The sequence below is a fragment of the Nyctibius grandis genome, chromosome 5, assembly GCF_013368605.1.
Source record: "Nyctibius grandis isolate bNycGra1 chromosome 5, bNycGra1.pri, whole genome shotgun sequence".
NCBI classification, from domain to species: Eukaryota; Metazoa; Chordata; class Aves; order Nyctibiiformes; family Nyctibiidae; genus Nyctibius; species Nyctibius grandis.
In genome coordinates, this window is record NC_090662.1 from 73,756,934 (window position 1) to 73,781,472 (window position 24,539).

Sequence of the window (24,539 nt, forward strand, 5' to 3'; positions counted from 1 at the left end):
CCTACAAAGCTCATATTTTCAGAACAGCCTAAAATATCTGCACACCTAAATCCCATTGAGCCTCACCAGAATTTCAGTCCTGTTTTCCTTAGGGCCTCTAGGAAGTCCTACACGAAGTGGCAGCTGTTCCTGCTGGGACTGTGCCTAATTCTAGAAAGGCTATCTCAGAGGCTGGGAGCATACCTAGGAGGAGTGCAGAACATCACACCCTCACTATTCAGGATGACACCCATACACCTGATCTGTGAGAGAACTGGTTCCACTCATACAACCATCGACATTGCCAGAAACCTTCTTCACAGTAAGAATAACAAAGTCATAATCACGGACATTTGCCACAAACCTCAAATGAAAAAACAGCCTTGGCCAAGTTCTCCCATTCTGCATACTGCCCACCTGCCATCAACCTTCCTTTCTCTCTCCGATGGATGCCAATCCAGACCTTCTCACTAGGAGTATAAATTCACTTGAACAGTTATGGGGTGCCCTACTCAAGGGAAGAATATACATGCACAAACATGTTCTATGCACACAGAACTCTCCCCGGCCAGTCTGTAGCACTTCAACACAGGGACAGAAAGATCTGGCTTTTCAAGAGCAGTATCAGTCCTGTAACAAAGTCCAGGGCAAGCTGACAGCAGCTGGTGATAGAGCCAAGCCCTCTCCTAAAAACATCAACTCTATAGTTATCTTCAACGCACAGAGTGCTTTGCGCTCCTCCCAACACGGAGGTTTCTTAACATGAGATGAAAAAGACAAAGAGAGCAAGATGCAAAGCAGCTGTTTTGGTTTATGGGCTGTGGCCCAGCAAAGCAGATAGCCCTAGCACATAAGATAACACCGCAAACATTAGAGCATTCCTTGGGAACAGAACGGGAAAGGGTTTGTTACTTGCACAGTCAGAGAGATGCTGCATTTCTACACCTCACTGTGGACAACAAAACATGTTGTGCCCTTCTCATTTAGGGGAAATAGCTGCAGAGAATTAGGCACACAGAAGTTTTCTTTAGGATTCACTTACTCTGTCCCTGTCACATTCAAAACAGTACTTTTAATGCATTCTTGAGACTTATTTCTCCTATTTCTCTTATTTGTAATAAGGCTTGTAAGAAAGTTTTATTTAGACGGATTTAGATCACACATTGTTGCCAAAAGTAATACTTAAAACCAGTTTTTTAAAAAAAAAGAGACTAGAATGGGGCATCTATGTCAGAACTGGGCTAATGTCAACAGGCCTGTCTTCAGCCAAGGGGCACAGTAACATCACCAAGTCAAACGTGACTATTTGGTGCCTCTGCTTCTATTTCATAGGAGAACCAAACAGCACTGCAATAACTGCAGGTTTCTGAGATGAAGAGCTCTCCCCAGCTGTCAAGTCTGAACTTCATAAGCAGAACAGAACATAATGTTTCTACAAACCAGACTGCAAAAACTGTGTGCAAGAAGCAGCTTCAGAGCAGCTCTCAGAACTGGCATGCATGCCCTAATACCTATAAAATTTCTTCAAATCCAGTGTGTTCGCTTGCTCTAGTAATGTTTATAAATGTCTTTTCAGCACAAGAGAAAACCAGCTATGCAACAGAAAAGCTGTACATGACAAAGCTGACAAAACTGAAATTTCACTTGCTCTGTTAGCATAGCATGTACTTTAGTTTAAACCTGTAAGCAATAGAGCACTTTGGGCTGAGGCCAATCATATGATGTTCAACAAGGCTAAGTGTTGGGTCCTGCACTTGGGTCACAACAACCCCATGCAATGCTACAGGCTTGGGGAAGAGTGGCTGGAAAGACGCCTGGCAGAAAAGGACCCAGCAGTGTTGATCGATGGCCGGCTGAATATGAGCCAGCAGTGTGCCCAGGTGGCCAAGAAGGCCAACAGCATCCTGGCTTGTATCAGAAACAGTGTGGCCAGCACAACTAGGGAAGTGATCGTCCCTCTGTACTTGGCGCTGGTGAGGCTGCACCTCGAATACTGTGTTCAGTTTTGGGCCTCGCACTACAAGACAGACATGAAAGAAGGTTGCAGTGAGGCAAGTGTGGGCCTCTTCTGCCAAGTAACTAACAATAGGATGGGACGAAACAGCCTGAAGTTGTATCAGGGGAGGTTTAGATTGGATATTAGGAAAAATTTCTTCACTGAAAGGGTTGTCAAGCATCGGAACAGGCTGCCCAGGGAAGCAGTAGAGTCACCATCCCTGGAGGTATTTAAAAGATGTGTAGACATGGCGCTGAGGGACATGGTTTAGTGGTGGACTTGTCAGTGCTAGGTTAATGGTTGGACTTGATCTTAAAGGTCCTTTCCAACCTAAATGATTTTATTTTCAAGGAAACAAGGATTTTCAAGGAAACAAGATATTCAAGACAAGTGCATTTCTTTAGTAGGCCAAAATGAACTCCACTGCTTAACCGTAACAGAACCGGTGAGCATAAGCCTGGAAAAGAGTAAAGTAATTAAAGTTCAAAATGTAACTGTTGCTGCACATACACAAACACATGAAAAACAACTCAAAAGTCTTACTAATGCATACTGCAAGCACTGGATAGTGCTGCTCTAGACTCTATGCAACAATAGTAGGAAATGGAAGTATCTTGCTTTTTTCAGTCAAAACATACAAAATATGAACACACTATGAACACTAAGCATCTTCCAAGTGGTCTCTCTTCCACAGAAAGGCAGAGGAAATTTTCAGCTGTGATGATAAAACCTCCTATGCCAAAGCTGTTTCACTAAGGACTAAGTGCAGCCCTCTCCTCTCACAGCCCAGTTCTGAACTTCTGCTTCGCCCCCAATCACAGAACTGGCACTTACAGGAAAAGCACAAAGTAAATGATTCACTTTCTCTCTGATAATCATGCCACAGCAAGGAAGCTGTCTAGCATTTAAATGATTACGGTGGGGCTTTTCCTTCCCATTAACTAACCTTAGGCATTCTTTCTGTATTTTCAAGTCTGACATTCACTGGGGTCAGAGCCTTAGATTTCTGATCATTAATTTTGTTTTTCTGTGGAACGTACAGAATTCACAGCTCATCGTGGATACCAGAAAGCAAGAAGAAGCACGAAGCTGACATCTGTGCGGGGTCACAAAACAGCTTCAATGTATCATCTGAATACAGGTTTGTGAAGAAGGCCACTTGGAAAGATAGAACTGTCAATGTAGTATAATGAAACTGATTCTCAAGAGGAATAGGGAAAGTATCTTTTGCCCACAGAATCTGGTTGCAGCAATTCCTAGGCTTAGAGACTTCTATAACATTCCCCTGACAGAAAGCCCTAGGGAATACAGCAGCAAAGGAACAAGACCCCATCAAACAGGGAGAGAGCAGATTCTTGCTACTAATACACAGAGCAAAAGAGAACTGGGAAAGTTGCCTTTCACTTGTCCTTAACCAGAGATCTAGAGTTCATATGGAGGCTGAATACATAGCTCAATCACAGAACAAATAACTCCTAGGCCTCCAGTCAAGACATATATTTCCAGTTTAGATTTGTGGCCTCTCTTCTTCCTGCCAAGAAAGGAGGGGATTTCTGTCTTCAGGGGAGAACTTACGAAAAATCCACATTTTATAGCAGCCAGGGCACACAGTTTTATTATTAGTATTATTTTTTTACCACTGCTGTTTAGCAACAAAGCAGTCCAAGTTGTGCCTTCACATCCAGCAAGTCAGCCATTCAAAAAAAACCTACTCAGAATATGTTTGTGAAATGTATCTCAGATGAGACTGTGAAAGAACTAGTCAGATCAGGAAAAGGAGCAAGTCATTTGCTCATTTAAGTGTTTTAAAAAGTCAGAACTGAGCCAAAAAAAAGCCACCATACACACTTCCTTCAGCTGGCAAACTGCACATTTCCATATTTATCCCTTATGCTCCTAAGTAAAACAATAAAACACAGCGAGCAGTCTAAGGGTTGTTTCAAATTTTTATGCCTCATCACCAGTGCCAATACTGGTCTAGGAATCATTCACTAACTATCCTTCTATAAAAGCAGAAGTGAGCGCTTCTACATATATAGGAGAACCTCCCCCTCTCAATCACAAGTGTTAAAAACAGTCGTAAGAACCTGAAGTCTTTCAAAAGTATGCTAAAAATACAAGTCAGGTTTACTAAAGTGAGTAAGCTGGCATTAGAAGACAGAAGCCACATAAAGCTGTTCTGTCTCCTTTCCCTGCTGAAGGCAGCAGTACCAACTTCAGTTTTTGTCTTGTTACTCTAAAGTTTCATCCCCATTAAGATGCCAAGCAGGAACGGGAAGAGTTCTGCGAGTTTCCGTTTGTCAGCCCTGGCAAACTGAGCTCCTCTTTTCTATCAGTTAACTTGAAGCACACAGAGAAAGGTCTCTGAGACGCTACCTAACAGCTTGTGGAAGTAATTTCCATAAATTAATTTGCAAGCAAATAACTCAGTGTGACCAGAGGGGGGGGAAAAAAAAAAAAAAGGCACACAGCAAAACAGGCATCTGCAGTCATACTGGGCGATATTAAAAAAGTATACCTGAGGGCATAGTGATTTCAAGGGAGGAAATCCACCCATTGGGAAACATCATAACTACACTGAGCACACACTGTCTCATACCAGAAGCAGAATGCTACATAATATGAACGACAGGATCGCTCACTGCCTTGAAAAAAAGGTGAGCTGTGCGTATTGATCTGCGAGTATCAACTCCAATTCAGTTAAAGTCTGAAATTCTTGTTATTGGACTGCCTATTAATTCACTAGTTTCCATGGTATGAAACTGCTCAAGCACTGATCTTCCCTCCCTCCATTTTTTTTCATCTGTTGTAATAAGACACCTTAAGAAAACAGCAGATATGACTGCTGCCTGAACTAGTATTGTACCAAAAATCACCATACTGCGTATTTCAACCAAGGAGACCGGCAAATTTATATGGAGTTCAGGCACCGATTATGCATACAGCTAACATCTTTTTTTTAAAAAAAAGCAGTAGTTGGGAGGTTTGAGGTGAAGAATCCCAATATAACCCATACTCAGCACTCAAGATGTGTGTGCATTACATGAACAAAGCCCCTAAACAGAGTTACTAAAGACAAGAATGTTTCCTCCTCGGTTTCCTGAAAAAGAGCACTTGATACAAAATTACAAAATCGGCTAAGCAATTAATAAATCTAGGCTGGCCTGAAGAATAGAAGGCTTCAGAGATAGAAGTATAAACAATAGAAATTTTCAGACAAAAATGACAGAATAGACAGTGAAACATCAGTTTAAAAAAAGATACTGTGGATGTTAAAAGCAAAACAGGCTGCCTCCACTAAGCCAGTCCTCTGAAAAGGCCAAATAACTTTTAAAAACAACACTACCAAGAAAGAAACAGTAAGAGAACAGAACACTGTATTCCCACTTCCCAAATTATCAAGACTGTAGTAAAATCATAGAATTTACCTGAGTGTGTTCCCTCCTGTGAATCAGCAGTCTTTCAACATTTAAATCAGAAGCGTAGTTGCACCAACAGAATTATTTCAGAATCAAATACCATGGCTCTTGCTACAATGTAATTTTGTTAAAGGAACACAAGTGGTTCATGGGGACCATCAGGTTACAACGGAAATTTCAGAAACACTACAGATGTCAAGGAGGGGCTTCAATAACACTGTAGGTAGGCAAGTAAAGCACACTATTAATTTTGGAAGCATTCTTGTATCTAAAACCCAACTTTCAGCAGATTGGATTTTGTAATGTAACTATGAATCACCAAACTCTTAAAAAAAGCAAACACAAGGGGAGCAGGCACCTTTGTCACAGGACAGGCTCAATGCATATACCCCCAGAAACAACTCCCAATATGCAGTCCAATGAAACTGCCAACTTCACCACCAGTCACCCAAATTCTAAATTGCAGAGTATATTAAAAAGGGTTGTCAGGTTCACCTTAACACCATTCACTTTCCCACCTAGAGCATTACTAGGCTTGCCTACTTGGGGATGTAAATGGTGTCACACAACAGTGGATCCCACTCAAAAAGTCAACAAAGACAGGAAGGAGGAGGTTCTTATTAAGATTTTCAGCAAGTGGTAGTAATGCTTAAAAAAACCCCAAGGGTTCATGACTCTTTTGGGAAGGGAAGAGAAGGTAGAAATTTTTATTTTGCTTTTTAATACTGTTCTGCAAATATGCATTTGTACACAGTGTGCGTGCCAAGTGGCACAGTTACAAGCTATCACAATTTTCCCAGGCCTGCGTCTATTCACACCCATACTGGTATCTTGCAAATCCATACCCGTATGCATATGTAAAAGCAGATGTAGGGCTTCATTAGTATATGCATAAATATTCATTAGTTGCTACTCATGCCCTCAAACACGTGAAAAGTTCCCTCTTAACATACTGATCCCAGGAACAGGAAGAGACCTGGATTCTTATCCTAGAGGTGTCGAAGCTTATGAAGGTCAACTGCAATACAATAATGCTGCATTTCATTTATCTTCCTTCAAAAACTGAGGGGACACAGACTTTTATCCCTTTTGTAAAATGGCCAGAACAGCTAGAGATGAAAGAACTTCAGTGTAACGTTAGATCAATAGTATTTTCACCGGTTTAAAAGGTAACACTACTTTCCTAGATAAAAACAGGCTACAGACAGAAATCCTGCAATACTGCAAATGCCTATCTAAACGAGAGAGCAAAGTACAGGAGAAAGACAGAAAAGCAACTATAAATATCATTCTCCTGCCTACTCCACCTCGGTTCGTACGCAAGTTCTGTGAAAGAGGAAGGACAGCTGGGTCCTTCCTTTCCAGTTTTACTTCCTTCCAATTCCTCTTTTAGGCTTTGTATAGCTGAGTAATGTTCAGATCCGTCAAGGTAAGGACCTCTGATTTTTCACTAGCATTTATTTTAAGACTACACTGACTACATCTGGTTTACACTTCTCCTTCACAGAGCAGGCAGGGCATCTTGAAATTTCAAGTCTCTCTGCAGAGAGGGAAGAAACTCCACCCCGAAAGTGGCTGCTCATTTTTAAGCAGTGAGACAAATCACCTCCTTTCATTCTCTGAGTACAGTGAGGGTTTAAGTCAATTCCACCCAAACACTTCACAAACAAGTCCTGATATACAGTCCGCCCCTACTTACTTTTACATGAAAGCACCATCCTGAGGCCACACTACAGTAAAAGGTGCCGTTCTAAATCAGTGCAAAGCCCTTCGAAAGATTCACAGAGGCTAGAAACATCTCCGTGTAACCCAAATCAGTATCTGGAATATCAATCTGAAAACTAACTTTACCAAAAAAAAAAAAAAAAATTAAAAAAAAAAAAAATCAACACACTTTTTTAGTGTTCCAACCATTTTACCAAGCTGCTCCTAATTACCAATTAACAGGAAAATGCAGTCATTTCTTCATTTATTAGAAGCCTTGAGTTTTTCAGATATTCAGTAGTAATTAAGAACGAGCAACTTAAGAACTAGCAAATATATTTTGCTAGTACGAATATTATGAGGTCATGTACAGGAAGAAGTAATTTTTCTTTATAAAACCAGCTGATATAGGCAGAAGTGACCATGTTCACAAGTGCACAAGCACACCTGAAGAAGTTAGTCCACTGAGCTAAGAGAGAGAGCAGATAGCAGCTAACGGAGCAACTACATTCTCTCAGAAGTACTGCTCCATCCGTCTCTCAGTCAGGGCCCTAGAGACACAGAACATGGTCAGAACACAAGCATAGGAACCAAAATCCTACATCAGAAAAATAACGGTTCAATAGAAATACTGATTTTATGGCACCTCATCTACCCACTAGCTGTACTTTTTCTCCTGTATTAACTTTCATCTGTTGGCTCTTTCTTCATAGAAGCTACAGCCTTTTAACACTTCTCTTGAAAATGTTCCTCCCTTCTCTCCACAGGTATCAAGTATGTCCTCCCAAATACAAGACCACCAAGTAACAACTTTTCTTTGTCATTCACTGAGCTTCCTCCCATACCCCAAGAAGCACTGACAGCAGCCCTGTGTTCAGTTTACCACCACATCATCCCCACCTGACTAGTAATGCCATTACAACAGCTAAGGGACTCCACAGCAAACCTGACCAGGTTCACTATCTTTTATTCTAACAAGGCTATTTTTAAACCCAGATCAGTTTTCTGATCAGACTCTTTATGCACACCCAGACAGCTGTGCTGTGTGACAAGACGAGGAAAAGAGGACACAGCACCCTTGGATAAAGAAACAAGCAGCTGGAGGTAGCGGCACTGCCCAAGACACTTCTAAAAGTCCCCCCTTTGTAATTATTTTCCTCTTGTATTTAGCTTTAATGATTGCTTCTGTTGTTTCAGGTCTGAAGCACCTGAGGGCCTTAAAGCCTATTTACTGAAAAGGAATGCACTTCACCGAACAATGGAGCTATAGGAAAGCTGTATCTAAAGTCTGTTTAGAGAACAATGAACACTTGTCTTGATTTAGAATCTTCAGATCTGTAACTTCACCACTATCAATATTTAAACCAAGGGGAAAAAACACAACTCTCCTAGCAAACACTATATTCACTTTACCCCACTGGCTCTGCAGTAACAGAGCTTAGCTGAGAAAAGTCCTGGTTTTAATAATGCTGCCATACCAGGGAAAGGAAAACCATCTTTCTAAGTGAAAAGCACAAGTCAAGCAAGAAAGGAATTTTGTTTGTTTGTTTCTAGAGTTGCCTTTTTATTTAAGAAAACACAATGGAAAGCATAAAAATCTCAGAAGAATGAAGCAGACAACAGTGCCCTAAGGGAAAGGGAAGGAACACAGGCTGCACTCCAACAGCAAGCAAGAATTATTGGACTGTAGATCACTAAGTGGTGCGGAACCAAAGCCCCCTTCAGAGAAAAAGTATATATTTATGATTATACATGGGCTGTCTTCTCAATAGTTGCCATGCTACAGTATGCCTTCTAAGCATCTATTTCATCCTGTCTGTGGGACTTTCTAAAGTCAATTTAACACCCACAAAAAGAGATTAGGCACATCTTTCAGGAGCCTGGGGATAGCCTAATTTGCAAGATCACATACAAAGGTGACAAGTAGCAGCTATTACACTTCCACTGAAAAATCAAAATGGATCTCTGAACAGATGTGGGACATTTAAACTGCTCCCCCCTAACAAAAGGGCCTCCCAGAAAAAACTTTCTTAAATACCAGTCACACATGGATTGTTTCACTGGAGCAGAGATTCAAGGTCACTCAACCCCCAAAACCCTGCTTCTTCCTCCAGCTGGTTTCTGTGGATCCTCAGATACAGAACCCTTACAAGCTTTTTCTCTTTTCGTAGCATCATGTCCAAGCACTAGCATCAAAGTCTGCTATGTTTTGCAGAGTCTAGCATTAACCAATGCTTCATCCTAATTTACCCAAATTCTCAGTAACAGCTATTTAATGGATTTCCCCACCAATCTCAGAACAACGCATGCCACATACCAGATGTTCACTCACCCAGGAGCTCACAGTCTGCCACCAAGGAGTGAAAAAGGTGGGCAACAGCTCTTAATTCTTCTGTGTATGGCTGAACAGCGTTCTCCCTCCTGTGTGCTGCATTCTGTACAGCCACTGCAGTGCTCAGAGCAAGCAGATTCGCAGGAGCAGCTGGAAAACAGCCTTGCATCTTCTAAGCTGAACATAGGTGTCCATCCCAGATTGAGGGTGGTTCTTTCACAGTAAACCTATCATCTACAGCTCCCTTAGCCAGAGGGTGGGCCACAGTGACAAGTAGCCATTGGAAGGTGGTAACTAGGGCAAGAGAGAATAATAAAGCCAGAAAAATAACGCGCGTGCATATGTGTGTGTGTGTGTGTGTGTGTGTGCATGCGTAGGAAGGGAAACGAGTAAGTGGAGCAAATAATGAGTGAAAGAATTGAGTCAGTATACAAAGAAAATTATTTACTGAACAGACTATTCGTGCCGCTGACCTCAGTTCATTCCTCTCCAAGTTTTAACTCCTCACGGTCAGGGTTCTGCCTAGGAGAGGTGGCCACAGCTCATTTCCACCACTAGCCTCCCATAACCATTCTAAGATACAACAACTAGATCCTGCGGGTGAGGACACATTCCAGCAATGAGCTGCTGCTCAGTTTCAGTACTCTAGTAAGTTCTCACAAAGTAGAACATGCTTACCAAAAGCCTGGTCAACCCACCATGTTTTTTCCCCCTCTACCTCTAAAGAAAAGCCCCTTTGAACCCAGAGCTGAGGGGAGTGGCTAGGGTTCATACCTCCACCATTTTTAAGACCTTCACAGAAAGGAGAATTTTTCTGCAGTACCTGAATATTATCAGGTTATAAAAAGTTAATGCCTGCCAAACATTCCTTTCCACAATAAGGACTGCTGTATGCAAATTAATCTCACACCCCCATGACCTTGTTCTGGCCACCTAAAGATTTTGCTGTCGTAACTGAAACTCCATAGGCCCTGCATGCACTTGCTGTGCGTAACTGTAGCATAAATTCCAATATGTCACAGCAATTTGTATTTTGCATCAAATGGGAACACTAATATCTTCTGCATTTCTCCTGAGGAAAACAGGAAAATATAGTTTTTTATAACTGAAAAAATACAGTATATATTTTAAGCCATTACTGCATTTGAGAACAGGATCACAGAATCTACTTGCTCTCAGATTCCCTGATACTTATTAAGATATTGCCTCCATATTGGAGCCTACATGATGAAGTAAGCATCAAAACCCAGTAAAATTGTGCAATACGTGGTGTAACTTAACACTAAATGTCATGATTGTGTTATACAGCCTAGTGTTTAATTCACAGCACTGAAAAAACCTGCTAGCCCTTACCATTGTAAAGAAACTTTTCTAAATACAAGCCGAAGTGTCTGACTTTGTCGACAGGTTGAAGGCTGCTCCCATTCTTCTGTTAGGTGTCAGAGGACTCCATTCAGTCAAGTCATAGGAATTAAAACTGAGCATTTGCAATTGCCAATGTAGCAAATGAAGCACAATTCTAGTAAATAAGTCAACCTAGCTTAAGCTAAGACAGCTGTTAGAAGGACCACACTCAGCTACCCACTCTCGTGAATCATTTCCTGAATTGCCGTAATTATCACAGCATTGTAAGGCAATTCATCCTCAAATCCAACAGAAAAAATTAACAATCATCTTAATTTACTGTGTCAATCTCACAGCACCTTATACTCAGTCCATTTCAGGGTCTTCCCTTCAAGATCCACCTCTGTTGTGACACCAACAGGAAAAGGAACAACCGAGACCAGCTAGTGTGCAGCAGGCACTGCCCTGCTGGGTCAAGTCTGGCCTACCCACCTTGAATCTACTCAGCCATTTTGTCCTTTCCTCTCTTTTCACTACCCTCTCTTTCAGCTTTGTTATACTTCATGTTTCTGAAATTCCTTGCTTTCTTAAAGGTCTAAGAACCAAAGTACTATGCCCAATAGCTGAATTCACCAGCAGACACTGACTGTGAGAAAGCATCATGCCTGTAAGTTATCATCATGGTTTTCATGAATGCATAATAAAGAATTCACCACCATTGTCCTCTATCATCAAAAAACCCTTGACTGCCTGGGATGTTTTCCTGTATGCTGGTTGATCCCTATAGCTTTATGAAACCTGTTAGCTTCTCTCACCCTTGGAGATCCAGACTTTTGATATTATAAACCTTGAGCTCATTGAGAGTTTGATGAAGCATAAAATAAGCACAGTTTAACAGTCAAATGAACAACAAAGGGCCTTTTGTGATAGCCGAAGAGTACAGGAATAGAGCAGCAAAGGAATGAGGACTTGGAAAAAGACAACCCCTTATATTTGGAGGTGACATTCTGCAACATTTGATTAATCATCTGATTTATCAGCGACAGGATATTTTCATTCAGTGTAACTGTTGTACTGATACAACTCATCTGAAGACTTTAGATTAAGAAAGAAAATGATATAAAGTAGAACCACTACAATGCTGCAGGAGTACAACGCGATGAGGAAATCTGACCTCTTGAAAAAAATTTTCTTTGAAATTTTCTGGCAGAGGGTAAGCAGTAAAGTCCCCAGGTTTTTGGCTCAAAGAAAGAAGACTTACAAAATGCTTCTCTTCAGAAAAGTAAAGTTATCTTGCTTGTGTAATAGCACCTTATTGCTCCATGGAAGCCACAGTTCCAAGGTGACTATCTCAAGTCCATCTTAAGATGGCAGAATTCATCACAGGTGAAAATAAGTCATCTTTTTATAGCATAGAATGAAAGATAGTGCACATCAGTTCCTGAAATAAAACATTTGGTTTTGACAATATTTCAGTTTGGGAATGTCCACAATTTAAACTAGAGTAGAGGAGTTCTGAGGAAGAAAATTATGAAGTAAACAAGTCATCTTCTAGAACACAGTTTCACCAACAATTTCAGCTAGCCTTAGAGAATAAAAAGAATAGAAATATATTTTTTCAATCTACCCTTTTAGATGATTACTAAACATTCTAATTCCTTCTATCCTAATCCTGCAGCATTTTAGAAGACCGTTGCTTCAGTAACTATTTAAAAAAAAACTCTCCAGAGAGCACATAGCACTAAAAACAAGCCTTTCCAGACTGATGAGACATCTAGACAATCGTCCACAAAGGGCACATTAGCAGAAGAATTCTCCTACAGAGGAAGCAAACATCTCAAGTGACACTCTCCAAGCAATTTAGCTGTTTTAGATCACAGTCGAGACTATACCATTTCTATACTAACATCAACCCATTCCCCTCCAAGAAAATAATACAGCAAGCTGCACAGCTAATACAGTCCACAAAACATGCCCTGGATGCGTTCTATGTTCCTACTGGCTCCCCCTGTTAAGAACAGGTTTATGGCTATTGCCAAGAAAATTCAGTAGTTTCTCCTCCATGCACCAAAGAAGGGTAAGACAGTAAATAGCCAGGAGGGAAAAAAAGAAAATGCCTGTGGGAAACATGAAACAGAAAAAGAGGGCAGTGGATTAAAGGAAGGAAAACATGTAGGAGGAGGAAACCAGAAGGGACACTGAATAACGAACCTGAACAGTGTACTGTGCTCTCTGAAGGAACCCAAAAAGCCATTTTACCAAAAAGCCAGTTTTCCAGTGGCATCATGCCCTGAGATGCGAGGATAAGATACCAGAAACACAGTCCACCATTGCTGGATGCCAGACTCCCTCCCCAGTGCTACTGAAGTTCAGTCTGACTGTGGCCAGAAGGCTCTGCATCTTGGGGAGGCATTGGGTAGGAAGGGTACAAAAAGAGATGGGAGGGAAAAGTACATCCAAAAACCAAACAAGCATACCTGGAGGAGATAAGAGAGGGCCTACGTGTTGTACACACAGCATACTCATCAACAAAGATCTCTCTCCTGTCCCAGAGGGAACATGCATTAGGAGACTCCTCCCTCCCCTCATGAACCACACTCTGAATACACTCATGACCACAACTGTATGAAGGATTATATCAGCAGACTGTGGAATTGGCTCAGCATACAAGCTGGCCACCTGGAATACCTTATCCCTCTTCTGATTTTAGTAAGTCCCATCACTTACTGTCTGGGTAGGATATGAGACCAGGGAAATGGGAACAAGTGCGGTATGAGTGCAGAGACGTGTCTGAGAGACAGTTCAGGAGAAAGTCCACTCAATGTCATGAAGCCTGACCACACTGAGTTGAGCTAGAGATGAGGGAGGATGTGCCAGGGACGTTTGCCCTGAATGCAAACTGGTTATTTCAAGACAAAGGTTCCCAGATGACACAAATATATGCCTCTCACAGATACATACCTCTTCATAAGCCCACAGAGTTTATATTTTACAGCTTTAGAAGTGTCTCACTGAACAATTTGAAGGTTGGTTCACATCCTGAAATAAATCCACTGTCAAATAATATTCTATTCAATACACTGAACTCAAAACTTCTCAGCATTTGCCATTCTAAACATCAACAGAACAATCACATCTGCTTTTTTCCACTCATCTGCTTTATTTAAGAAAAAAAAATAAAAACAAAATTTAAAAGAAAAAACAACAAATCTTAGAGCAGGGACCTTCTTTACTATGTTTTAATATGTTACTTCGCACAGCAGAGTCCTGGGTGGGTCTCCAGGCACATGTAACGCAACAGGCATTATCTGTAATGCAAAAGCAACAAGAAAAGTATAATGTACAATGATGGGCTCAGCTGTAGCCCATCTGTCTTTTCTCTCCAAGGGAACACTGAATGCCATCACTGTGGAGAATTATTAGTGGAGATCTGCTACTGATGCTGTCACCTTCTGGATAACTCCTCCAATTTCACATGTACAAGCTCCTCTCTTTCTAAAGTACTAGAAGCAGACCAGGTATCACTGACACCCAGCCTCTCCCTGTATTTCCTGGATGTGTAAGTATTCGTACTCTCCCTGGGAAGTCCACAGTATGTTTAGATTCTGTTTATAAGCAGCAAGACAAATGACATGAGATCTAGAAGAAAATTGAAATACCAGGTACAAGGCACTGGCCTTCCCAGGCTCACCAAGGAAACTATACACAAAGGCTAACTCCAAACCAGTTTTTCTTTACAATCAACACAGAAAGAGGCACAGCTCTAGAGAATTCTGAATGGAAGCCTCACTTAATTAGTGATTTAGTGTGTCTAAGTGAATCATCAAAACCATGCCACACTCCCCAAAACTGTTTACCCTTCCTGACACAGTCTAATCTGGCTTTTCTTTCTCAAACTGAGCAGAACTCTGTTTATGGCCAACGGAGTACCATATACAACATATACAGACTGTTATTAAAGAAATAACTTTCTCCTACAAAAAAAGGAGATTAGTGAAACATTCTTGGATTTGACTGTTTAAAGCAAGACTAGGCAAACACCTGCCTCCATTCCTTATTTCTGTGCAGATCACCACACAACAGAGAAGGTGAGAAAGTCTACTGTCCTCCTCTTCGTTTCTTCAGTCACATAACCGTGCTGTTGCAAATGTCAGAGGACACTTCTCAACACGAGATCCAGAGTAGTCTATTACATGGGTATCACTGGATGGATATCAATTGGTTTTACACTCTTTAACTGGGTTCGAGCCAAATGTGGTTTCTTTTTGCCTTGAGATTTAGTTCTTTCATGAACCCTGAAAAATGTAAGCAAGTGTTAAATGGTACAAATCGCTACAAGCTGCAGTATCTCACAAAAATGGAGCAGAGTTTATACTATCCTTTTCACAGGACCCAACAAGACAAGCCCTTTTTAACAGTTGTGTAAGTATACACAGCATATTTAGAAAGACTAAGAGAAGGGCAAGAAGGGCCTCCCAGCCATCCCGTTAAACCAAGGCAGTTCCATCAAGGCCATAAAGAGACAGAAATGTCAGATAGGACTCACATGGCCACAAACACTTTTACTCGCATGGCAGAGATAACAAGATATGATCCCACAAAAATGCTGCTGTTCTGCCTACACTTTAACTTCCAGTGAGATGTCTCCCCACAGACTCAGGGTAAAGAGATCTTAATAATTTAAATGGAAGCCACTTTAAAAGCTATGCTATCCATTAAGCCACTTTAGTTCAAAAGTTACTTAGAAGAGTAGATTGCACCCTGACTTCCTCAGACACGCCATCCAAAGTTCATTCCAAAGCATCTCGCAGCCATATATAGGATATAACTAAGTAAAGCTTGAAATGAAGAGACTTATTAAAAGTCTTCAATGCACTGAAATGTCCTCTTCCCTTAACCACATCAGCTCCCAGCAAGCTTTGACCTCACTTCAAAGCACTGCAGATTCAGAGGAATTATTTCCAAACAGCAGGGCAGAAAGCAGTAATACAGAACAATTTTCCTGATGGCCAAAGAGGAATTTGATGCAATAAGTGGGTTATTTCCCAGATTTTAATTAAGCTGTACAACTGGAATCCTAATGCAGGCAAACATAGCAAAAAGACCCATACCCCAAGACAAATATTCCCGGATGGATGTTGGAAACAGCCAGCACAGAAAACTGCAAGATTTTACATTTGTTTTGTATACTACAATACTGTTTGAGATGACCAGTCTGAACTAGAACTCCAGTACGTAATATGCTACATAGGAACAGAACAAGAAAACACACCTCTTGCACACAGAGACTCCGACTCCAAGGATGAAATGACTGCTGGACAGTTGGATCCAAAGAAAGAAGGGTGCACAGCAAAAAGGCAAACACACTCAAAGATAAGAAGTGGCCTACTCAGTCCACTGCCGGGTTGTTCTGGTTCAGTCAGCTCATGGCACGGGAGGCCATTAAGAACCTCTCTCAAGTTCTTAAGGCAGAAGGTGAGGTAGCTCCACAGATGTTTATGGGACTCTTCTTCATGATGGGTGAAAAGCATCCATCTGCCACTCCTCTTTCAGGATGAACAAGGTAAAGAAAGACCATAACAAGGCTTTAGTGATTGCCTAAAAGTTCACAGCATTAACAGTTGGGACTACATGTCAAATTCTCCACAGTATGCCACTCTAGATGACAGTTGAACAGGACCAAGAAGAAAATTAGCTTATGTCTGCAGTTGTAGGACCCCACATAGGAATGATTTGCTAAAAGTCTTAATGGCAGACAAAAAAAGCAACCACTTTCAGTAAAAATGGTCATTGTTTTGAACAGCCGAGTGTCAAAAAGAAATCCAGACACAAAGTGAGGGCAGCCTAGACTAGTTTTAACCATGTGGCTAGACACAAAAGATCGTATCTCAAAGACGTTGTGGAGAAAGAATGAAAAAGGTTAACATGTAACCCAGATAAAGATCTGGGGAGAAGGCAGAGATGACAGGACGAGAGGGACAGGAATGTAGTAAAAAGGTTTTCCTCACAATTTCCATAGCTTTCTTCAGTGCCCCTGCTCAAAAATGAAATGCAGTTTCTCCTGTTGTCTATTGCAAAAACAACAGTTGCAGAACAGTTGATCTCTACGGGAGCAATCAGGTTTCTGTCTTCAGCAAGAAGCTACGCTGCTACTGCACACCTTTAGCAGAGAAGTTATGAACTCTCCTTAGGAAGTGGGGGATGAAATAGGTTCCTTTTTCCTGAAACTGAAATAATTCTATTGTTAATTTACTGCTGTCTACGAAGAGTAAGAACTTGCATTTCCTTTCCTAGTCTCACTGAATACTTTTGCATTGAGTCAATTTCAAACCTCAGAAAAGAAAGAAAAACATCCTTCAGTTTCCTCTTCAGTTTCCAAGCCAAATAATTGCTGCTTGATTAAATTTTTAAAAGAAAAAGAGGGGGGAAGGGGTGTCAGAAGAAAGGCTGCCCACACAGGTGAGCAACCTTCTTTTTCTTAAATTGTTTCCCACATCTGGGCACTGAATTTCTATCACAAGCCACTCCATACGTAAGCATCACAGTGCCTCTCCAAATCAAGATACAATACAGGCAGGAGAATGAGAACAGCTATGATCCATGTCAGTTTATTGTTTACATAATGAAACCAAATGCTATTAGAGCTCTATCAACTACCTATTCCAACCAACTCAAAATTAGAAGGACACTGCAGGAAGAGGCAACAAATAATTTGGCAACTGCATGCCCCACTCAGCTGGAATCTAAATGTTTTCATACCATTCACAAACACCATCTACATGTAGATATCATTTCTCAGAGTGTACGTTCATGGGTTCTCCCATATGCATTTTTCCCTTTCTCCCTCTCGCTTGTGCAATTACAACAGAAAATGCCAGTCAGCTTGGGGAGGGGGAAGAAAAAGGAAGGAAAGGGTGGTGATTTGATGGTCCTATGCTAGCTTACCTCTTGCTCTGTCTCCACTGTTTTGGGCTCCCCTCCTAGTAAATAAACAGTGCCTGCCTCTTGTATCTTATCACACCATTTCCAAATAGCAGCATGAACACCATATCAGTATCACTGCTGCTTTATTTCCACCTGTCAAATTATGAACAGCATCTCTGTAGCTGACATCTCAGTTACGTCCTGCTAGCATGGCTAAGGTCAGTTCTAGGCTCCAGTGCTGCTGGGAGACCTAAGAAAACACCAGCCAGGCTCCCCTGATGGAGCTCACGTAAAAAGCCACTTCCTGGATTTACCGGTGGGAACTTCCCCCTCCTCCCCTTTTCGAAGGAAAGGTGAGATTATCCTTAGGATCTGCTCCAGTAAAAGCACTCGCCCAACAAAAGCCTCGGATCGCATCTGCACTAGGAATATCTCAGCAGCCTTAGAACAGTCACACAGCACATCGGCAAAGCTGCATTTCACACCCCTATATTAACAACAGACCACAGTGTTAAGACAAGCCCTAACAGCACACATGTGCTTTACCCACATAACTGACTCTGTGCAAGGACCTTACATACAACAGATCATACCCCTAATCGACAGCTACACTGACGGAAGATTCTAGCGTAGCCTTAGCCTCAGCTGTAAATGAAAGGATTTTTCCACCCCAGGCTGTTAAGGTGTAGATCAACTGGCAGAGAACAGATTCCTAAAACATCAGGGCTGGAAGCTGCATGGCAGAAACAAGTTTTAACCAACCTGTTACCACAGCTGCCTACGCCTTCTCTACAGTAACAGCACAAAAGCCGTAAGACCAAAGAAAGTCCACACACGGGCTCTGCTGCTGCTCTCACAGGCAACCTCCTGTGACACAGTAAAAAGAGCGAGGAAGTTTTCCATCTCTACCAAAGACAGACAGCAGCAGCACGGACAGTTCTCCCTCTTCCTTTACCTAGAGCTACCCCGAATACTACTCTAAGATTACACTGGCACGACAGCCCTTTTATTTGCAAAGGAGAAAAACAAAGACCTAATCCATTCATGGATTACTTCAGTAACTGAGAAGTCATTTTGAAATCCTTCAAGATGAGAGGAGCACATCCAGCTAAGGACCAGTTCTGCTTCAGCTTTCTCCAAAAGCAACACATCAGCTCTGCATTACCACGTGTACAACAATAACTCAAGCTCAATCATAGAAAAGTAACAGTACTGTAGTCTTTATCAAAGGAGACCTGCACCTGCAAAATAACCAAGATCTCTCATCTGAGGCATGTTTGCAGGATATCGGAAACTCAGAGAGGCAAGAAAGCAAGCTTAGAATAAAATGTCATTCCGACCTCAACCAGCTGCGTTTAGGTTTATACCAGGAATATACAGTCACATACTATTTACAGATCCTTTCTTAACACACAGGATTAGTCAGGAACAGGATTTGTATTCAAATTTACTGAAAATTGAAATTCAGATACATGTCATTCATAATCACCATAATTATTAAGTTGTTTTTTTCTGCACAAATACCTGAAAACAACTGTTAAAAGAAAAATAGTTATGGTTGTCCTGTAACATTTCAGAGGAGTTACCCTGTCCATTAATTTAAGAACTTATTTCCAACTTCACGAATTAGCTATAAGGTGTACCTTCCAACCGCAATTTAAGATATGAATGAGTACAAGTCTAGTATATCTAGTTATATCCAACCTGTGTTCTTGGACACAGGTACTTCAGCAAGCTGCAAGCTAAATACAACATATTTGTTTTCTTAACTGTAGTGTGACTTCTTCATTTTCAGCTGCAGATGAATGTGTAGTGGACTTTTGGCTGGTTTAAAGGGACACCGCCAACTTCAATCTAACTCTAAATCTAGTTTAGTGCAAGTAAGATTTCACAGACTCTCTAGACCAGTAGAAATATTCCCATGATTAAAGACGTTAATTCCCATGCAGTGAGTTATTTTTACCAAACACACCCCTGCAGTACGACCAACCCAAACACAAGTACTGATAATGTGACAGTGAAAAATAAGTAGAATAAGCACATTCTCCAAAACAAATGCAGAAAGAGGTATTGGCAAAACTATTGGGAAAATAAGTCTATTTCAAGTAAGTTCTTAGTTATACACAGAAAATCTGATTTACTGGGTTTTTTTTTAAGCTGGGTTAACTTGTAGCTTGCAAAGTTTGCAACTAAAATAGACCCTAACAGATAGTCAGTTTCTGTATATCCAGATTGTCCAGCAAGAGGCCATTTATTTGCTCAACTTACTTCCCCTAAGCCCCCTACACCAGTACCGACCCACTACATTTCAAGCGCAGAATAACTAAGAACCCTAATTTTAAGCCTAACACTCAAAGAGGTTTCCCACAGATTCTTCAGTTTGTTAACCTTCCGAAGCAGTACAACAGAATCAACAAAGGAAGGGGCAATTTTTGTAGTGCCAGACTCAAAAAGTATTCCTCCATCTCAACAAAAGTTATTGTCGACTGCTCCACAGCACTAACCTTAAATGGATGACTGCATGAGGTAAGAGATGAATGATTCTTCGGAATATGGAATGAAGCTGTTACAGTGAATGCATAAGCAGGTTTTTATTATAATAAGAGAAGGAACCCTATGTTTAGAAGCAATCACCCTTGTTAAGTATTCTAACACCCTAAACACATCTTAGGACAACAACCTGCAGAGATTAAGTCTATATCATAACCAAAAAAAAAGCAGAACAGAGATAAAAGTATTAGAAAGCTGGACATCCCTTGTACTGAACGTACCTAGAGTAACAATAAAAAGGCTGAAGGCTCAGCTCGGCGAGACAAGCACAAGCCTATATAAAATGAAGCCGGTACATGCAATTTCCCTTGTGGAGGTGCCATAAGCCACCTGGCGACGGCAGCACCAGGAGCACTTTCTGACACCGGGGTAGTCATCGCGGTAAAGTTCACCCACGGCGTAACGCAACCCGCGCCGCGGCGATCAGCTACAACGCCGGCGAGGAGAAGCGCGGCACCGAGGCGCCCCGGCGGGACCCAGCCGGCGGGGAGGAGCGCTGCCGCCCGCCCGGCAGGACGGGGCGCGGGCAGACAAGGCGACGGAGGCGCCCTGGTACCTTTCGCTAAGCCACCCCCCCTCCAGCAAGGGAGCGCTCGGGTGTCCCCGGGGCGGACGCCCGGCCGCCACCGCCTCGTTCCTCCCCGGCGCCGAGCCGTGTTAATTGGGCCAGGGAGGCGGCAAGGACCGGCCGCGGGCCGCCCCGGGGATCGGGTTTCGCGGCTGTACCCTGCCGCCCTGTGCCAGCCCCAGCCGCTGCCTACGGGCCCGCACGACCCCCGGCCCGGCCCGGCCCGGCCCGGCGCCGCGCAGAGACCCCCGCGCCACTGCCAGCGCCCGGGGCGCCGCGCCAGGCCGCTCCGTAGGCGATGCCACGGGATGAAGCGGATCCTCCTCCGCCACAGGAGACACCTCCCCCCGCCCGCACTGACGGGCAGCGGCCACCCCACCTGCCGCGCCGCGCGAGAGCCCGCCCTCCTCCGCTCCCAGGGCGCTGCGGCAGCGGAGGGACCCCGCGCCACCGCACTTGCCTTCGCCTCATGCCGCTCCGGGGGCGGCGGATCGCAGGGCTGGCGCGGCCCGAGGTGCCTCTGCCGCGGGGCGGGGGGCGCCGCGCTCCGCCCCTCCGGCTGTCGGCGCGGAGCGGAGCAGCCCGACCCTGCCCGCCGCGGAGGAAGGGGGGGGGGGGGGGGCGGGCGAAGTGGCAGCGCGCGCACACACCTTGGCAGCTGCAGTCACCGCTGCCTCGGCTCGGCCCCGCCCCGCGCGCGGGGCGGCTGGCGGGACGAGAGGAGGAGGAGCGCGTGCGGGCTAGCCCACCCCCCTGCCCTGCCCCACCCCGCCCCGCCCCGCCCCGTTCCCTTAAAGCGATACAAGGGGAGGGCGGCAGGAAGCGGAGGTTGTAGCCGCCGGGCCCACGGTGGTCTGAAAGAGGGGGCGGAAGAAGGAGAGAAGAACGACAGCAACGGGGACGCGACAGGCACGGCGGCGAACAATAAACGGACGCGGTTAGCCCCCACAGCCCCTTTAAGCTCTCCGCTCCTCCCCCGCTCTCCGGCAATGGTACCCTTCCACCGCTCGAATCGCACAGGCCGGGCGGGGATTGGCCGCCCTGGCGGGACGGGGAGGGGCCAGGGCGCGCGCCAAAGGCGACTGGCGGGGTGGGGATCAAAAAAGGGGCGGGGCGAAGCGGCAACCGTTTAAAGCGCCCCGGGCGGGGGTGGCGGGCGCGCGTCGGGGCCGTGCTCTATGACCCGGGCGCGCGGAGGGCTGTTGGGGGGCGCGCCCGCCCGCCCGCCGCAGTCAGGGCCCTCGGCGGGCGGGCACCGCCTCGGGCCTTCCCAGTGTCTGCTCCTGCCTGGGCGAGCGGCGCCCCCCCGCCCCGCTGTTACCCACCTCCTCGAGGGGGAAGCGAACATCTCCCGCTCGAAGTAACCTCCTGCCGACCAGGATCCCGCGAAGAACTGTCCCCCTCCTCGCCCCACCCGCCCCCCCCCCCCCAAGGGCAAAGCGACCGCAGCCCTTGCAGATGAGGCAGGAACAGCGAGGGTCCCCCCGCAGGCCGGGCAGCTGGAACAATGGGTGCCGCCACACAAGGCGCTGCCTGTCGGCGAGGCTCCTGGCGCGAGCCGAGGCGTGCGCTCGGGGGATCTCCGCGCGCGCTTCGCATGTAAATGCGAACGGCTGATGAAGCCGAGCGCAGGAGAGGTGGCACGGACGAAACTGGCATGAGAAAGGTGGCAAATCAGATCTAAAAATGGCTGGAGAGACGCTTATAAAATCATCATGAGAAAGGGCTAAATATATTTTTGGTTCGGGGTTGGCTGGGGAGAAGCTTGGAGCTGTGGTCACAGCAACTCCTCCTGTTTGCATCCTGCTGCGTTCGCGAAAACAGCTCTGCCAGCGCGCTCCGCGAGATGGACAGAATTACGTCAGCTGAACGCCTGCTCCCGTTATCCTTGTCTCCTGCTATTTGAATCAACTTGGAAGACCCAAATATTGACTAATCCATGGGGTTACGCTGACATAATGGTATAGGTACTGGATGGACAGGGAAATGACAAACCCCTGTTCTTCAAGAAAGTACCGAGAGGAACATAGAAATGTTTAGTATATGTGTGTGCATGTAGGCGCTTATATATATATGTATGCACATCTGTTTAATTTTTTTAATGCTCTCAGAAGCCACCGGTTACTGGCTGAGTGCTCTGCATCTGAACTAGCAGTCAAGAAGAGCACTGTCAGTTCAGCATATACATACACACCCACGTCTGTGTGCATATGTATATATACATGTTTGTATACTGTTTATATATAAATGTTTCATTCCTATCTGTACACCTTAGTGTGTGTAAGTAGTGCACACATACATCTCTCTTTCCCACACTTTGCTGAGCGTGCCCTTGAATTCTTCCACCAAGGGAGCACGTCGATGTGCACCTGAATAGAGCAGGAGTGCAAACCAATACAGAAGCACTGTGAATGACCCAGGCATTAGGAATCAAGTACAAACCCAGAATAATATCATAATAGCAATGGTAATACAAAAGTACACCAGTTTTCCTTTAAGCAGGCCTTTCCAGCAGAGCTAATTCAAACACCTTTCACATCCAGGCCCACACAGTCCCAACGTCCTACCAAAGCCACAGTCTTCCAACTCTGCCTTAAGAGAAGTTTTGATCTCCATAGTCTATTAGGGGTTTTGGCATAAAAACTTTTTATATTATTGCAGTCAGGTACTGCAATAACACGTGATAAAAAATAAAATAGATACCGTTCATAAGAGATACAAAAGATGAGCTCATGACACGGCTGAGGAAATTCTTACTACAGTGTGGTGTGACAAATACCAGCCAGAAGTGCACAATTCCCAAATCACTATCTATATCGCTGTCTGAGAACAGATGGAGGAAAGCCTTTAGCTGATCTAAACTTGGCTCAACCCACCCTGTTTACTGATGGAGTTTCCATGAGCATAGAAATTAGAGCTACTGGTTGCAATCACTTGAGAGCTGCAGCCTCCTGATTCAGCTTACGTGTTGGAAAATCTGGCAAAGACGCCTGTCCGTACCTGAGCAGATGCACATACGAGTGCCAAAGGGCAGTAAGAGCTCCAGTCAATGGATATTTCCACCTTCGAAGTCAATGAAGGTCACTGATGCTCTTCTTAGGGGAGGCAGCAGCCTGTGTTACCTGTTGATAGCCAAAACATCAAGATGTCCCCCTCTACAAAGATGCTGGTTTTAACAGTAATCTTTGTAAAATGCTGATAAGGACCTGAACAATTCCCACGAGGGAACTGAAGAGCCATCTGCACTCTGGCATGAGGCTGCCTATGGCATCCACAGCAAGACTTGTACATCTTGGCTTGATATTTTGGAATCCAGCACCAGAGAGGCTTAGTCATGTGACAGGGTTATTTGCATCATTCTGCTGTCAGATTCCCAGAGAAGTTTTCACAATGCACTGTAAGAGGAAGGCTTTAAACAAGTAGAACTAAAGCAAAAACAAAGCACTATACTTCCTTTGCATGTCTCTTTTCACTGCGTGCACGTGGTGTTCAGAGTGGGAGGAGGGTGGAAGGCAGTACTGTACAGAACTTCAGGCTAATAAAGTGCACACACAAAACCAAGGGGCTGCAACATCAGTACAAAATGGGCTACTTTGTAAAAGCAAGCAGAGACAGCTGAAATCCTGGGTGACAGCCTAGTAGAAGACTGATGTTCGAGGCTGGTGAGGTGCAAAGGAAGCCCAACTCTGGATCTTCCCTGAGGACTTTACAGAACTGCTGGTT

General features: G+C 44.1%; 1 protein-coding gene across 7 annotated transcripts in view; it reads right to left on the reverse strand.

Moving 5' to 3' along the window:
- Positions 1-21,371, reverse strand: part of MICAL3 (microtubule associated monooxygenase, calponin and LIM domain containing 3) — a 165,315-nt gene extending 143,944 nt beyond the window's left edge. For all 7 annotated transcript variants that reach the window (XM_068402371.1, XM_068402370.1, XM_068402368.1 and 4 more), the window contains exon 1: positions 21,277-21,371. The gene's annotated coding sequence lies outside the window, so the exon portion shown is untranslated. The remainder of the gene's footprint in view (positions 1-21,276) is intronic.
- Between the last annotated feature and the right edge of the window lie 3,168 nt (positions 21,372-24,539).